The 15083-nt window shown below is 37.5% G+C and overlaps 1 long non-coding RNA gene across 2 annotated transcripts in view; it reads right to left on the reverse strand.

Moving 5' to 3' along the window:
• The window catches only part of LOC123001477 (uncharacterized), a 427451-nt gene that overhangs the window by 123462 nt on the left and 288906 nt on the right, over nucleotides 1-15083 (reverse strand). Inside the window, exon 9 of one of the 2 annotated variants that reach the window (XR_008956189.1) lies at nucleotides 4207-4342. The exons of the other annotated variant lie outside the window; for it this stretch is intronic. This is a non-coding gene — a long non-coding RNA (uncharacterized LOC123001477). The remainder of the gene's footprint in view (nucleotides 1-4206; nucleotides 4343-15083) is intronic. 2 annotated transcript variants of the gene reach the window in all.

Genomic DNA, 15083 nt, shown 5'->3' on the forward strand with positions numbered 1-15083 from the left:
GTGCCCGTGGGTCATTCATCAAGACAGACCATCTCCTGAGCCACAAAACAAAGCTCAACACATTTAAAATAATTGAAATAATACAGAGTATGTTCTCTGACTATAATAGAATCAAAGTAGAAATCAATAACAGAAAGACAATGGGGAAAATCTCTAAACACATGGTATACCCCTACCAACCCATGGGTCAGAGGAAGCTTAAAAATACACAGAATGAAAATGAAAACACAGCATATCAACATATGTTGTCCACCACTAAAACTGGGCTGAGAGGGAAATTTATAGCAATAAATGCTTATGTTAGAAAATGAGGAGAGATTTCAAATGAATACTCTAAATTGCTATCCCAAGAAACTAGAAAAAAAAAGAGCAAAATAAACCCAAAGCAATCAGAGGAAGGAAATAATAAAGATAAGAGAATACATCAATGAAATTGAAATAGGGAATTACAGAGAAGTTCAATTAAAAAAAAAAAAAAAGCTGTTCTTCAAGAAAAATAAATAAAATTGACAAACTTCTACCAAGACTGGTAAAAGTAAAGAGAGAAGACACAAATCATTAACATAAGAAATTAAATACAGGATAGATTCAGCAGCCTTTAAAAGATAATAAGGAAATACTATGAACAACTTTACACTCAAATATTCAACAATTTAGAAGAAATTGACCAATTCTTCGAAGATCACAAATTACCAAAATTTAACTAAGATGAAATAATGATCTAAATAGGGCTGTAATCAATAAAGAAATTGGATTTGTAATTTTAAATCTCAAGAGAAAAACCATCTTAGAACTAATATCCAACCTTATGGATTTCACATATTAGTTCTAGGAGATTTGGCTTGTTTCGTAAATTCCTTGGGATTTTCCACATAGATAATCTGTATGGATTTTATTTCTTTTACTTGCCATATAGCAGTGGCTAGAATTTCTAGTGCAATGTTGAATAAAAGTGAAAACAGACCACCTTACTTTGTTCTTGACCTTTGGAGGAAAGCATTCCTCCTTTTACCATTATTGATTATATATTACTGTTAACTGTAGTGTTTTGTAGGTCCTCTTAATCATGTTGACGCAATTCCCCTCTATTAGTTTTTCTTTAAACGTTTTGTAAAATTCTTCAGCAAAACTATCTGAGCTAGGAGAAATCTCTGTATTAGTTTTGGAAGTTTAAATTTAAAGGAGCATTTAAAGCATTTTCTTTTTCTTTAAAAGAAGAATAAGGAAAATTTTATGATTAAATAGAAAAAAGAAAATAAGAAAATATTATAAGAAAATAATTGAAGATAAAGAAGGAACTGTCCTAAGATTAAAGCAGTAGGTTATCAATCAGAGTAGAAATTAGAAAATAACAGCAAGGAACATACCTCAGAGCAAAAGGGGAAAAAAAAATCCCAAACATGCCAAGGTATTTATTGATAACATAAGGTACCTCTGTTATAAAATAAAGAGGAAAATTGAAAGGGGAGGGGAAAGGCAAGAAGGTAGAGATACTGAGTGATGTCACATTTGAAAAACGATACCTTACTTTTAGCACAAACACTGGAGAGAGTTTGAAACAAATTTTAGGACTCCCCCCCCCCCACCTTTTTTTCACATCATTTTGGGGGTAATTCCTGTCAGGAACAAGCTCCTGTTTGACAACACCAGGACCCATTGTCATAAATAAACCCAGGGGAAAACAGACAGGCTTCACGTGTTTCCTGAATCCATACCTCCACCCTTGGCCTCTAGCCTGAATTCCAGACCAGTATACTCATTTGTCTAATCCACACTTGTACGTTTATCCCGCAGCCATTCTAAATTCAACATGTCCAACAACAACCCATCTCTTCCACTGCCTTCGAACCTAGCACAAGAGCATCACTTTCTATCGATCTTTTAAATTGGAAGCCTGATGTCATCCTTGATCCTTCTCTTTCCATTACTGCTTGCTTCCAAAAACTTACCAAATCTAACATATTCTACTTCATTCTTTCCCCTCAGCCCTTTCTTTGGTTTAGGTCACCACTATTTGTGGCTTACAAAAGCCCCCTAACTGCTCTAATGAGGCTTTTCCCCCATACTTCAATTTACTCTTCACACTGAAATCTATAAAGGATGTTGGAAAAACATATGTACTCAAAACACATCACTGTTACAAAATATCCCCAGGTTCCTTCATGCAGCATAGTCTACCATACACTGTATGCTCAAGTCAGGACACTAGAAAGTGACAGGAAAAACTAGGATGAGACACGTATAAACTGGGCTTGTTCTGGGGAACCCGTGACATATGATCACCTTAATTTGTCAAATGGTCTATTCAGAGCCTTTCACAATCTCCTCCTGATGGTCACCTCCTCTCAGGACTGGCTACTTAATTTGCGGGTCTCAATGCAAAATAAAAATGTGATGTCTTCTTTTCAAAGATTAAGAATTTCAGCTTGCCCACCACAAAGCATTAAACCAAGCAAAGTTTCCTTGGGGCATAGGGCTCTGTGTGAATGTACAGGTTACACACCCATGAATTTGCCCTGCCCCACCCCTAGAATTGTCTGTTCCTATAAGTTGGAAAGTCTCACTGCTTTACAGCTATACAATACCATTTCATAACCACTTGTCTCTGTATTCTCTATTCCATCTTCTTGGATTGCCTTTCTCTGTTTCTTCTGCTTCTTTTTTTTTTTTTTTTAAAGATTTTATTTATTTATTTGACAGAGATAGAGACAGCCAGCGAGAGAGGGAACACAAGCAGGGGGAGTGGGAGAGGAAGAAGCAGGCTCATAGCGGAAGAGCCTGATGTGGGGCTCGATCCCATAACGCCGGGACCACACCCTGAGCCGAAGGCAGACGCCCAACCGCTGTGCCACCCAGGCGCCCCTGTTTCTTCTGCTTCTAAATACAGTATATGATTGGAATGATACTTCGTAAATCAGATCTTGCCTTTGTTTTACTACCAGTTCAATTATTCATATGTGTTGTGATACCACTTATGTCTATTACAATACTTACCATCTTCAAGTATAATAGGTTGCCTTTTATGATATCTTTTGCAACATACCTTGTAGCAATTTTGTCGTAGCTATTTTAGAGTCCTTGTCCGATCTGGGCCATTTCTGTGTCTATTTCTATTGACTTTTTCTTTTATTGACTATAGGCCCCTTATCTTGCTTTTTAATATCTCACCATTTTTTTTAAGATTTATTTATTTATTTGACAGAGAGAGAGACAGCCAGCGAGAGAGGGAACACAAGCAGGGGGAGTGGGAGAGGAAGAAGCAGGCTCCCAGTGTAGGAGCCTGATGTGGGGCTCGATCCCAGAACGCCGGGATCACACCCTGAGCTGAAGGCAGACACCTAACGACTGAGCCACCCAGGCGCCCCCCAATATCTCACCATTTTTTATTGTATGCAAGACCTTTTGTGTCAAGGAATAGAAGAGTCTGAAGTAATATTAACTTCCAAAAAACGTTATTCCCCCTTTTTTTATTTGGATGCTAGAGTGAAAGACTATATCGGTATGATAAGGAGTTGGACTAGGCTGACTTTCATCATGGGCTTCACATGTTTTAAGGAAGGATCTAGACTTTCCTTTGAGCATCTTTGGATCTGAGCACTGGTTAAATTCATGAGTTTTCTTTGTACTTTGGAACTGAGCCACCATCTCTCTGTTCCATGAACAGTATTCCTCTGCTTTGTAGCTTAGCTGCCAGCTTTCTGATTAACTGGGCAGAACACATGTCAAAGTGTGTTCACTGGTTTCAACTCTAGAGACCTCTTTCAATCCTGCCTCACTGGTTTCAACTCTAGAGACTTCTTTCAGTCCTGCATCCCAGTCCCCAGCCTTACAAGGGCAGCTAGCTATCTACATGCTATGAAAGAATAGAATGTCACAAAGGTTTTCCTGATGTCCTGCCTCAGCCTGTTTTCTGAGAGACCTGTATCTCTCAGCTCTCCTAGCCATTGTCCCCCTCCCGTCCAGCGGGTGCTGTGTTATTCTGAGGGGAGGTTCTGTGCCTCACAGATTCTCTCTCACAGCTCTCCTGACTTGTCCCAGATTTTCTGGCATAGTACTCTCAAGCACACGGTGAAGACTTGTGGGAAATATTTGGTGGGTGGTTGCAGATTTGCTCTGTGGTTTAGGCTCCTTGGAAATCAAATCTCTCATGCCAGCCTACGCACAGCCATTAAAAGTTCATTAAAAGTTTAGCCGGTTTCTCCTTACCCGCTTCTGTGGCAGGTCCCTCCTCCTCTGCTACTTTGCCTGAAATGTGAACAGCTGGGGAACTCTTCTCTCTCATGAAGGGCTTGTCATTTTTCTGGAAATTAGTTTATTTAGGTTTCATTGCATCCTCAGCTCTCTGAAGGATTAGAAAAGAAAGAACTCTGTGGTTTTGAGGTTATCCAACTTCTTTTGGTTGTTAGGATGAAAGCAATGATTTCCTGGGACTTTCTATATCATAACTGGAAGTGGAAGTCCCATATGATCTTTTTATAATTCCTTGCTAATATATTTAGGGTTCTGGGATGTGAAATGGTTACCACACAATAAAGAGTTCTCTTCCATATTAAATGCTTCCTTGCACGATCACTTTCTTACATAGCAAATTGATTTTTTGTTGCTGTTGTTTAAATGATTACTGATGATAGAATATTAGATGAGGTGAGGTGAATTTTTAAGTTTTCTATTTATTTGACCCATCTTTGGCCCTTAAACAAATATCCAGATCATCATAGTTCTCAGAACATAAGACGACCTGTCCAATTTAAGATTTTTAAAAAAGACAGCTGTGACTCTAATTAGGCTAGGTGCTTCCATGTACATCGTCCCACTCGTGCTTGACAACCGCCCTCCGCCGTACACGGTATTAGTATAGGCAATTAATAGTCTCTTTCTGTAGACAAATAATTAAGGCTCAAAGACTGGGCATAGGCAGCAAATTGTTGCAGGTCCACTAGCTTCAAGTAGATACTTACTCTACTGCCTCTCTCGCTACATTGTTTCAGAAATTGTGAGTAGTTGACCACATTTTTCAAGGTGTACTGTCTTTTAGAAGGGGGAACCTCAGTCTTAATAAAGAGAACTAAGTGGAGAATGAAATAGGCTTGCATAATGTCTTTCCTTTTTCTTTTCTTCTCCAAATATACATCATATTATCTATTTCTGGAGAGTGTAATCTCCTTATACACCTCTTGCTGTCATCTTATAGTTGTGGTACCCAGGCACTATGAAGAAGAGAAACTGACTCAAGTGTAGAATGTGAAATGGGTGGCAAATTGTTTTCTGAGTTTTATAGCCAGAGTGTAAACCTAAAGATCTAAGGTTGTCCTATGGGCTTCTTGAGAGCTGTCTCATATAGCTTCCACACTATTTCCAGTGGATCCCTGTTACATAACAAAGTTCCAACTATTCAGTCTCTCACTGAAGGATCTGCACAATTTTATACTGCCCACCTTTCTCGCCTTTCATCCCCTCCATGGCCCTTCTATGTTTGTCATATAAATCCATTCACTGCTCACTAAACATGGAGATGAGCTTTGGTGTGAGAGAAGAAACACTAGACTTAAAAGTAGGAAAAAGAGTTGAGTTTATAGTTTCTAAACCTGTTTAGGTCTCATATGTTATACCCTTGTCTGTATTATGAATAGGTTATAATAGAGAATATCAATGTTCTCTTCAAATTCTAACACTGTTTAATTAAATGCATTTTTTTTTCTGTTTCAACTCTTAGTTTATTTGTTTTTGATATTGACATAGTCCAAATAAAAGGAATGGGCTTTGGTGCGCCTGGTGGCTCAGTGGGTTCGACATCCAAATCTTGATTTCGGCTCAAGTCATGATCTGAGGGTCTTGAGATGAACCCCATGTCAGGCTCCACACTCAGCATGGAGTCTGTTTGTAACTCTCCCTCTGCTCCTCCCCCTACTCTTGCATGTTCTCCCTCTCTTGCTCTAGCAATTAAATAAATAAATAAATAAATAAATAAATAAATAAAATCTTTAAAAAAAAAAAGAATGGGCATTGTTAGTTCTCTCTTAGTGTTACTTGGGAAAGAATTGCTTCAGCCTTAGATAGTATTATTTGATAAATCTGCCTTAAAATAATCGTTCAACTTAGAAATCTCATTGTTTAAATTTATTTTAATAAAATGCCATGTGAAATTTGTTTCTTATTGGTTTTTGATATTAATAAACTGTAGCAAAAGCGTTTTTAGAATTTAGGTTCTCAAGCTTAGTTATGCTTTTAAAGAAAAGAATGAAGAGGAGCATTGACTTTGTTTATAATCATATTTGGTGCATGATTCCACCTGGATTGGAGGACTTTTCAACATATTTCCATATTTAGGGACTGAATACAAACTATGTTTCCAGAAGTTTCTCATCCTCCAGTCTCACTGAGAAAGCAGCTAGACCATTTGTCAACAAAGGAGAGTGTTTTCTGCTGAGGTAATTTACTAACCAGATGCCGACATGGCCATTTCATGCCAGGGTGCATTCTGCAGCCAGAGACTACACCTTCTATTTCAGGTTTTATGACAAATCTTCTATGTTTTTAGAGCAGCTCCAGACACTGACAGCGGTGAGACACTGTTTTTAAACAGATAATGTATCTGGATTGGTTCCCCCTCAAAACAGGTCCAGGAGACACCCTACCTACTTCATCCAGACACTAAATCAAATACAGGTTTCCTTTTTGGGGTCTTTTTTTGCTTTCAGAATCACCCATCCCCACCAATGACAATTGAATGTCTTCAGTTAAGTCCTATAAGCCAATTCAAAAGAACTATTACTGGCAATTTAACTGAATATAGAGCTGTTTGTTCTGAAATCGTTCTTTCCTAGGGCCAAGAATCTATGGGTTTTGCTTTGATAAGAAATTAAGCACTTGATCTGAAATTTTGCTTGCAGGGGATTCTTTTGGTGCTTCGGCTGTACTAACAGTTTTCAGGTCACTGAATATCTATTCCATTGAAGCAGTCATCATCTGATGACACAAAATAGTCAAATCATGGTTCTTAAACCTATGTTATTCATTAACACAACCTCAGTCACTTAAAAGTATAGAAATCAACAAGATCTTAGATAAAAATGATTTCGTCATGTTCATTGGAAGTGGAAACATGAAATGGAATTCCTATTTTTGAATAAGGACCTACAATATAATACATACTCTGTATATTTTCTAATTAGATTTAATCTCATGAAAGCATGTGAGATAGGACTATTCACCTTTTATGAAAAATAGAAAGGATGTGCAGAAATACCCAGCTCCTTACCCAGGTTACTCAGCCAGGTCTGTCTGACTCTAAAGCCCTGTGCTTTTGTTTTTTTTGTTTTTTTTTTAAGGACACCTCATTGAATTCCACCTAAATCATTTTTTAAAAAGATTTTATTTATTTATTTGACAGAGAGAGATTGAGCACAAGCAGGGAGGGGCAGAGGCAAAGGGAGAGGCAGGCTGTCTGCCAAGCAGGGAGCCCGATGCAGGGCTCGATCCCAGCACCCTGGGATCATGACCTGAGCCAAAGGCAGACGCTTAACTGACTGAGCCACCAGGAGCTCCCACCTAAATCATTTTTATACCTTCAAAACATTTCCTTTTATTACAAAAAACCCTAAAAAAACAAAAAAACAAAAACCACCCTCAATTCTATCTGAGAGATGGGAGAAGGGGTTGAGATGACTCAAAAGCTTCTGTAGAGAAAAATTTATTTTCTTCCAAGGCCTCAAATATCTCTCCTTCAAGCTGGTTAACTTTAAACATAATTTAAAGCAAACAAACACTAGGGCCTTAAAGAAAAGAAAGGGGAAGAAAGAAAACAACAACAACAAAGATACAAGAAAGTCACAGAAGTGTGGGGTTTTTCACACTTATTTTCAGCCTACCTTAGTTTAAAAAAGCTTTAAAAAAAAAAAGAAGAAGAAGAAGAAAAAACAAAGGTTAAATATGCACATCTAACAAAAATGACAGGATAAGCAAATGGAATTTGAAGTATTTCAACTCTCTAATTCATGGCATTAAGGCAAAAATAAATGGAGTTTATCCTGTATTGAGCTATGTACAAATAAACCTTGGTGAATATACATTCACATGTTTCTCTATTAAATTCACTGTCATTTATCTGTCTTGGTATATAGAGATGGGTCCTAATGAATTTAAGAGCTTGACAGAGGAGATAAGAGTTTCATTTGTTAAGAATCCGGCAAATTCATGACATATGGACTCCTTTATCTTCTGAGAGTTACAGACAGGGGTGGAAGTGAGAAAAACAAGAAGCATCTAGTTTTGTTTACCTGAAGGCACCACAAACTCATATTCTGAAAGTGAGAACCAAAATGACCTAAAGACAATGGCCTGAGAGGAGTGAATTAAACACAAATCACAGAACTTCTTAAACACGCCAGACTTCTTTGCCCCAGTCATGGAATGTGGTAGTGTAGTATTTCAGTTCTTTTTACAACCTGGATGTACCCTCATTTCAGATTGTGCTGCACAACTGGAAGCTCCCAGAAGCCGTGGGTACATAGTTTCCCTGGGCAGTGAAGGAGGAGTGATGACGGATCACTATTGCTTCAGGTGCCACTAATATTAACACCACTGCTGTCATTATTCATTTGATGATGAGTAAGAAGAGTCACTTTTTCTCCAACTCATCCCACACAGTCTGGCTTTGGGAACAGTTCATTTTCAACAAGGACGCAAAGGCCCAGGTGTTACTAAAAATGCAGACCGTGTAACCGTGGAAATAAATCCAATTCTCTCTATAAGTCTCTTCAATGACTCAATACGAAAAAGAGACAAAACTGGCATTTTTTGAGCCATAGCTACTACAAACTGTAGGTGAAACATACGCCATCCTCTAAGGCACTGCTGATTATATTTTCTTTATAGAAATATTACATATATAACATTTCTATATAGAGAGAAATATAAATGCATATGAATGTAACATACATATGCAATAATGCGTGTGTGTCTGGTACACAACTCATTCTGTGTAAAAATATAGAAATTGAAGTATTTGTATAAAATGAATTTAATATTCTGTATTTGCTCTACATGCATAGTAAATTGTAACTAACTGCTTAATTTCCTAGACAGACAAATTTAAATCACCATACATACCAATGGGGTTATTTTATGTTAGTTAGGATGCCATCGCTATCAATCTTTCACTGTTCTGTTAAAAAGGAATAAGTGGCAGATAAAAATTCTTTCTAAAATCATTTAACGTCCAGTCTGAAAACTTCATTTCTCTCTCTCAAGCTGACTCTTAAATTTCTCTCTCAAGTTGAATCTAGTTTTGATGATAAATTAATCCATAGGACTTTGATTCACAGAGAAGAGGAAACCTTCCATAAGATTTAGTTTTATAGAAGAAAATAATGAATTTGCCCATTTGTATGTCAGCTTTTCTCCTTTATTCACACTTATAATTTAATAGCTAAGGAGTAAAAAGATGTATTTTACACATGATATAGCCATAAGCTCACTAAGATAACTTTTAAAACTATGAAGTAATCTATCATTTACATCAGAAAAAAATTTAGCAGTTTTGCATTATTAAAAATGACTACATATATGCCTTTCTCGTTTTCTGTTGAGTTTATGTAAAATACTGTTTCAACTTTACCAGTCATGGTGAGAGCAAGGTACTGTGTGGCAACCATTGAGATCTGACCAGGTAGCCTGGGATACAACAATTTTCAAACTCTGGTCCCTGATCCAGGTTTTTCATTTCCATTTCTCTGGGACTTTTTAAAAACTATGCATGCTCAGGCTGCACCCCAACTAATTGAATCAGAATTCCTGACTCTGTATACGTGGCATCAGAATTTTCTGTAATGTCCCAGTCAGAGCTGAAAAGCAACATTGTCTTTCAATAATATAAAAGAATGAAGTTGTCAAAGGGTGAAATACAAAGGAACAACAACAACAATCCCATTGACATGGACAGTGGATTGACTTCCAATAATTTTTCCGATAAATGAGGAACTTTGTGATCACTAGCCAATAATAATAGTTGGCCATTTTTCCACCTAGCTTAAGTTATTTAGATAACTCTATTTAGATGGAAGTAATCCAGCAAATATACTGCTGCATGTTTAAGTAGCTTCTCCTACTTTGTATTCAAGGATTGGCAAAAACATTCATTTATTAATCAAAAACTTTTGTGGATTTAATGATTATGTGCCAGGAATCATTCTCAGATGGAATCATGGAATTGAGTCAAACATGAACTCTCCATCCAAGTACTTTATAGCATGAATGTGTGTATATATTTAACATATACGATTGAGTCTTGTTTACACCAGAAATAGTTCTAAGCTCTAGGGATAGCTCAAAAAAACAAAAGAGAAAAAAAAAATCCGTGCTCTGTGGAGCTTCTTTTCCAGGGAAACCAATAAGAAATAAAACAGAAAATATTTGACGTGAAGAAAATAGAAGCAATGAAGGAGGATAAGGAATGTGGGTAGGGAAAGACTTAAGTACAGTGTCATTGAGGATAGTTGAGAAAAGTCTCAATGACAGTGTGACATTTAAGTAAACACCTGATATTTAAGCTTACACCTGAAGGGGAGGAGGTGTAAGCCCCGCGATTATTTGGAGATGAAAGTTTCAGGCAGAGAAAAGGCAAGTGCAAATGCCCAGAGCCAGGAGGTTGTCTGAGGAATCCAGTGAAGAGCAAAGCAGCCAGCCAGTGAGGCTGGGGCAGGGGGAGTGGTAGTAGGAGATGAGGTCAGAGAAGTGACACAGGCTGGATGATGCAGGGCCTCATCAGGATTGAATCGGATGACCCAGTGAAAGGTTTTGAGTTGAAGACTAACAAGATCTGACATTCCTTTTAAATGAATCGCTACAGTCCCTGTGCTGAGGATTAACTGAAGAGAAGTATGGAACGAGGAGACCACGTAGGCTGCTAACAAGATTCCAAGTGTGATAAGGCCTTGTGCCCATCTTCTGGAAGTAGAGAAACAAGTCAATGAGCTCACCAAAGAGTGCAGGGAAGGCTTTGTAGAGATTTTGTGTGTCTTGTGAGCGTTCAAATAATAAGTAAGAATAGACCATCTGGAGAGGAAGTAAAAAACAGTCCTTAAAAAAGGAAAAATAAACAGAAGTATGAACTACCATGGTACACTGAGGAGTGACTTGCTGTGTACAAGAATGTAGGATGCATGGCACAGGTGATGGAATTGGGGCCGGAAATGGAGAGTGAAGAGCAGGGGTGGGGGGTGAAGAGCGGTAAGATGCCCACCAGCTGGACTTTGTAGTATAGACAATGAAGGAGTATCGAAAGTTTTGGGGTAATCTGGAAACAATGAGGAAGGAAGGTTAGAATGAGGAGCCATTGAAGACAGACACTAATTAGAAGGTTCTTGCCACTGTCAATGTCTAATAGAAACCATTAAAAAGTATTTGCAATTGTGGCAAGAGCTATAACAATAACGTGTGCAGAATGCGATAGGGTGAGGGGGAAGAGAAAAAAATAAGCTAAACAGATACATCTAGAAAGGCTTTATCAAGGAAGTGGTCCTTAAAATGGATCTTGAGGAAGTAGTAGATTGTTTTCATTCATACGTGATGAAAAGGAATTCCAGGCAGGGGAGCATCAAGGGCGCAGGGACCTGAAAGTGCATGGTAAATTGGCAGATGTAGAAGGGGACTGGAGCCTCGGGCATAAACAGAAAGGAAGAGGACAGCAGGAAACAAGGGCGATGGTTCTGTGAAATTTGAACATGGCTCTACTTTTATAGGCGACAGGGATCCAGTGAAAGATATGAAGCGTGATGACATCTCAGTGCTCAGATCTGCACTTTAGAAAGCTGCTCTGTTGTCAGTGCACGGGGAACAATGGAATTTGGTGAAATGAGAGAGAGGAAGGAAGACCGACTAGACTTTTGAAATAGTCCGGGACAGAAACAAAGGGCCGCATTAGTCCAGGAGCTTTGTGAAGGAAGGGATGAATTCAAGAAGCTTTTCAGAGACTAAATCAATTTGATTTGATGATAAATTATGTGTAGGAAAGTAAGGGGAGGAAGGAATTTCAATGACACGCAGGTCCTGGCTTGGGTCTCTAGGGTTATGGCTGTACATTTATTAATATAGGAAGCAGAGGAAAAGAAGCAGGTCAGATGATGGGGGTGGGAAAGAATCAGTTTAGTTCTGGACTTAAGAAATTCTAGACGGACCTCTTAGACTTAGATTTGATGTCTCATAAGCAACTCGAAATACATATATATATATAAGAGCTCAGTACCGGTCATTAAGTAGGCATTCAATAAATGTCTTCTCAATTTTCAGATGCAACATTTTAAGTGAAATGAAACTAGGTCAGCCTAACTTGTCCCACTTACAATATGTTTCAACTCTTCAAAAAAAAAAAAATCCTCTCACAATTATATCACACATTATTCATGCATTGGATAATACATTTGGTCTCTGAGCCCAGCTGCCAGTGTTAAATTCTATGCTACACAACATATCTGTGGCCCAGACTAAAATCAACAGTATGATGAGAAAGAAAATGGCTCTGAATTGTCTCCCCGATAGAATTCCTATTGGGCTGCCACTTTCCTTTGGCACAATTTAAAAAGGCTTACTTTCACTTCATTTTGATAAATGTTTAACTATCATCCTCAAATTAGAAAATCTTTAATTCAGATGTAATCATGAAAAACACCATACATAAAAAAGAGAGATGTGGTGATGAAAAATTCATTCAGCCATGGGCCTAGGAAACAGAGAGGCATGATTTATGCATTCTTTGAGCTAATACTTTGTTATGATTCTAATGGTGTTGCTTGCATAGCTATTTTGTAAAATGAATGGGAAAAGTACTTATACATAATTTTTCATTAGGATAAAATATAATAATTCTGTTTAGTTCATTTAATAATCATTGTATGATTAAATAATCCATACAAATTACTTACTGTGCTTTATAAAGTCATATTAAAAGAAACTCCATGAAAATTTGTGGTATGAAATAAGGCATTTTGTAATAAGAAGTTCTCTACTCTTTGAGCTAAAGAAAAGATACTGGTATTTCTTGTTCATTATAAAAAGGCTCATACCATTCATGAATTTTGAAAATCTTTTTTGATGAGAATTAGTGAAAGCATTTCATGAATTCTGTATGAGTTTACATTATAAGTTAATAGAATATAAAATATGCTTTTCTTCCCATCTACATATTGATTTATTGCTTTGATATCAAATATATCACTAAATAATGTAAACATAGTTATAAAACACACTGTTAAGTGTCTGAGTATGAGTTCCCTGACAAAACAAGGAAATTATGTGTATTTGAGTATAGTCCATTCTTTTGTATACAAGTGTGCATCTTTCATATAGTGTGGTTATCCAGAAAGAAATGTTACATATTAAACTAAATTATGTCTAAGATTCTTATTCTGTTTCCTATTCTTAATACTAATAGCCATGAAGAACTTCAGAGAGAAAAGCCTCATTATTAATAGCAGCAGAATTCATTAATGTAACATTTAAGATAGGCCATTTATTTCATTAATCCTGAAAATCCCACATAGTAGTAATATTATTAGTATTTTTTAAAGATTTTTTTTTTTATTATTTTAGAGAGAGAGAGAGAGTGCACGCTCAAGCAGGGGAGGGCGTGGGGGTCGGGGGGAGAATTTCAAGAATCTCAAGCAGACTCTGGTGTGAGTGCGGAGACCCACTCAGGGCTTGATCTCATGACCCCGAGATCATGACCTGAGCCAAAAACAGGAGTCTGATGCTTAAGTGACTGAGCCACCCAGGTGCCCCAGTAGTAATATTATTGACCCAATTTTATAGTCCAGAAAAATGAGAATTAGAAAAAATAAATACTTTTCCCCAACAACACATATCTATAATTGGAAAAGTGATTGTCTTGCCCCCCAGTGTGTATATTAATTCAGAGTTTAAACCTTAATATCTGTTCTCTATCCCAAAATGTGCTGAGAAAATATGGGATACTGATGCAGGGTGGTCATGCTTCTGGCCTTCCATCAGCAGGATGTGTTCTTTGTGTTATGCCATGTGAATGAGAATGACCTTCAGTGACCCACATACAGCCTCAGCCTGATTCCTGTTAGCCACTCACTAGCCATCGAAGGGTCAGATCTGGGGGTGGTGTCTGCAGCATTGGAGCAGCATTGTTTGTGACTTAGCGGAAATGACAATAAGAAGTCGGAGTCTCCAAATTCTATTCCTGATTCTGTCACATGACTCTGGTTCGTGTTTAGACCAGTTAGACCAGCTGACCACTCTGGATCTCTCTTTCCTTGGCTGACATGAAGGTTGGACAGATGGTCTCTAATGTCTCCTCCCAGCCTCTGATGCTTTTGTTTATACAGACCTAATTGGCCAGACCAAGATTTAATGCATGTCCTTGGCCTTGCTCTTGGAATGAAAGGAGAACTTCTACACATTAAGTGGTTTGCATGGTAAAAGAAGACAATGGTACGTTCCAAAGTTTATAATAGATGTTAAATGACTAAAAGAAAGACGGTTTTGTTTTAAAACTTGACCCTGGGTCAGGATTTAGATGGTGAATAATTCCTAGCAAATTTATTTTATTCATAATACTATTTTAGTTAGTCTTCATGGATAGCCTCATATCGACTTTGACATCAATGGGCCAAGTGTCATGCCCATCATTAAAACCACGGCTCAACATGTCCTAACACAGTAAGGGAAGACTTAAAGTAATATGCAGCTATGCTGTTGGTGAACCTGGAAACAAATATTTGATTAATATCAGACTGTGGCTCTGCTAGAGAATCTAAGTGGAATATTGAGGAAGAGGCCCATTTCCGGGAAGTACGGATCACTTAGCTCAGAATCAAAACCCCAGATCTCTTAATTCCCTCTGTGATTTTTGACTTTGTCTTAAAAATGTGCTTACAGTTTATTAGAATACAAACATGCTTGTTGTTTATGTACTATCAGAGAGAACATTTTCTTATCCAGTAGGCATAATATTAATATAAGAAATTGTCAATAACTACAAAATACTTAATATCAATTAGTCAGTTCTATTTGTGACTGCTTATTTGAAACTTTAAAGAAGAAAAAGACTTTCATGGCTTCAT

The sequence above is a fragment of the Ursus arctos genome, unplaced genomic scaffold (genome assembly GCF_023065955.2).
Source record: "Ursus arctos isolate Adak ecotype North America unplaced genomic scaffold, UrsArc2.0 scaffold_29, whole genome shotgun sequence".
NCBI classification, from domain to species: Eukaryota; Metazoa; Chordata; class Mammalia; order Carnivora; family Ursidae; genus Ursus; species Ursus arctos.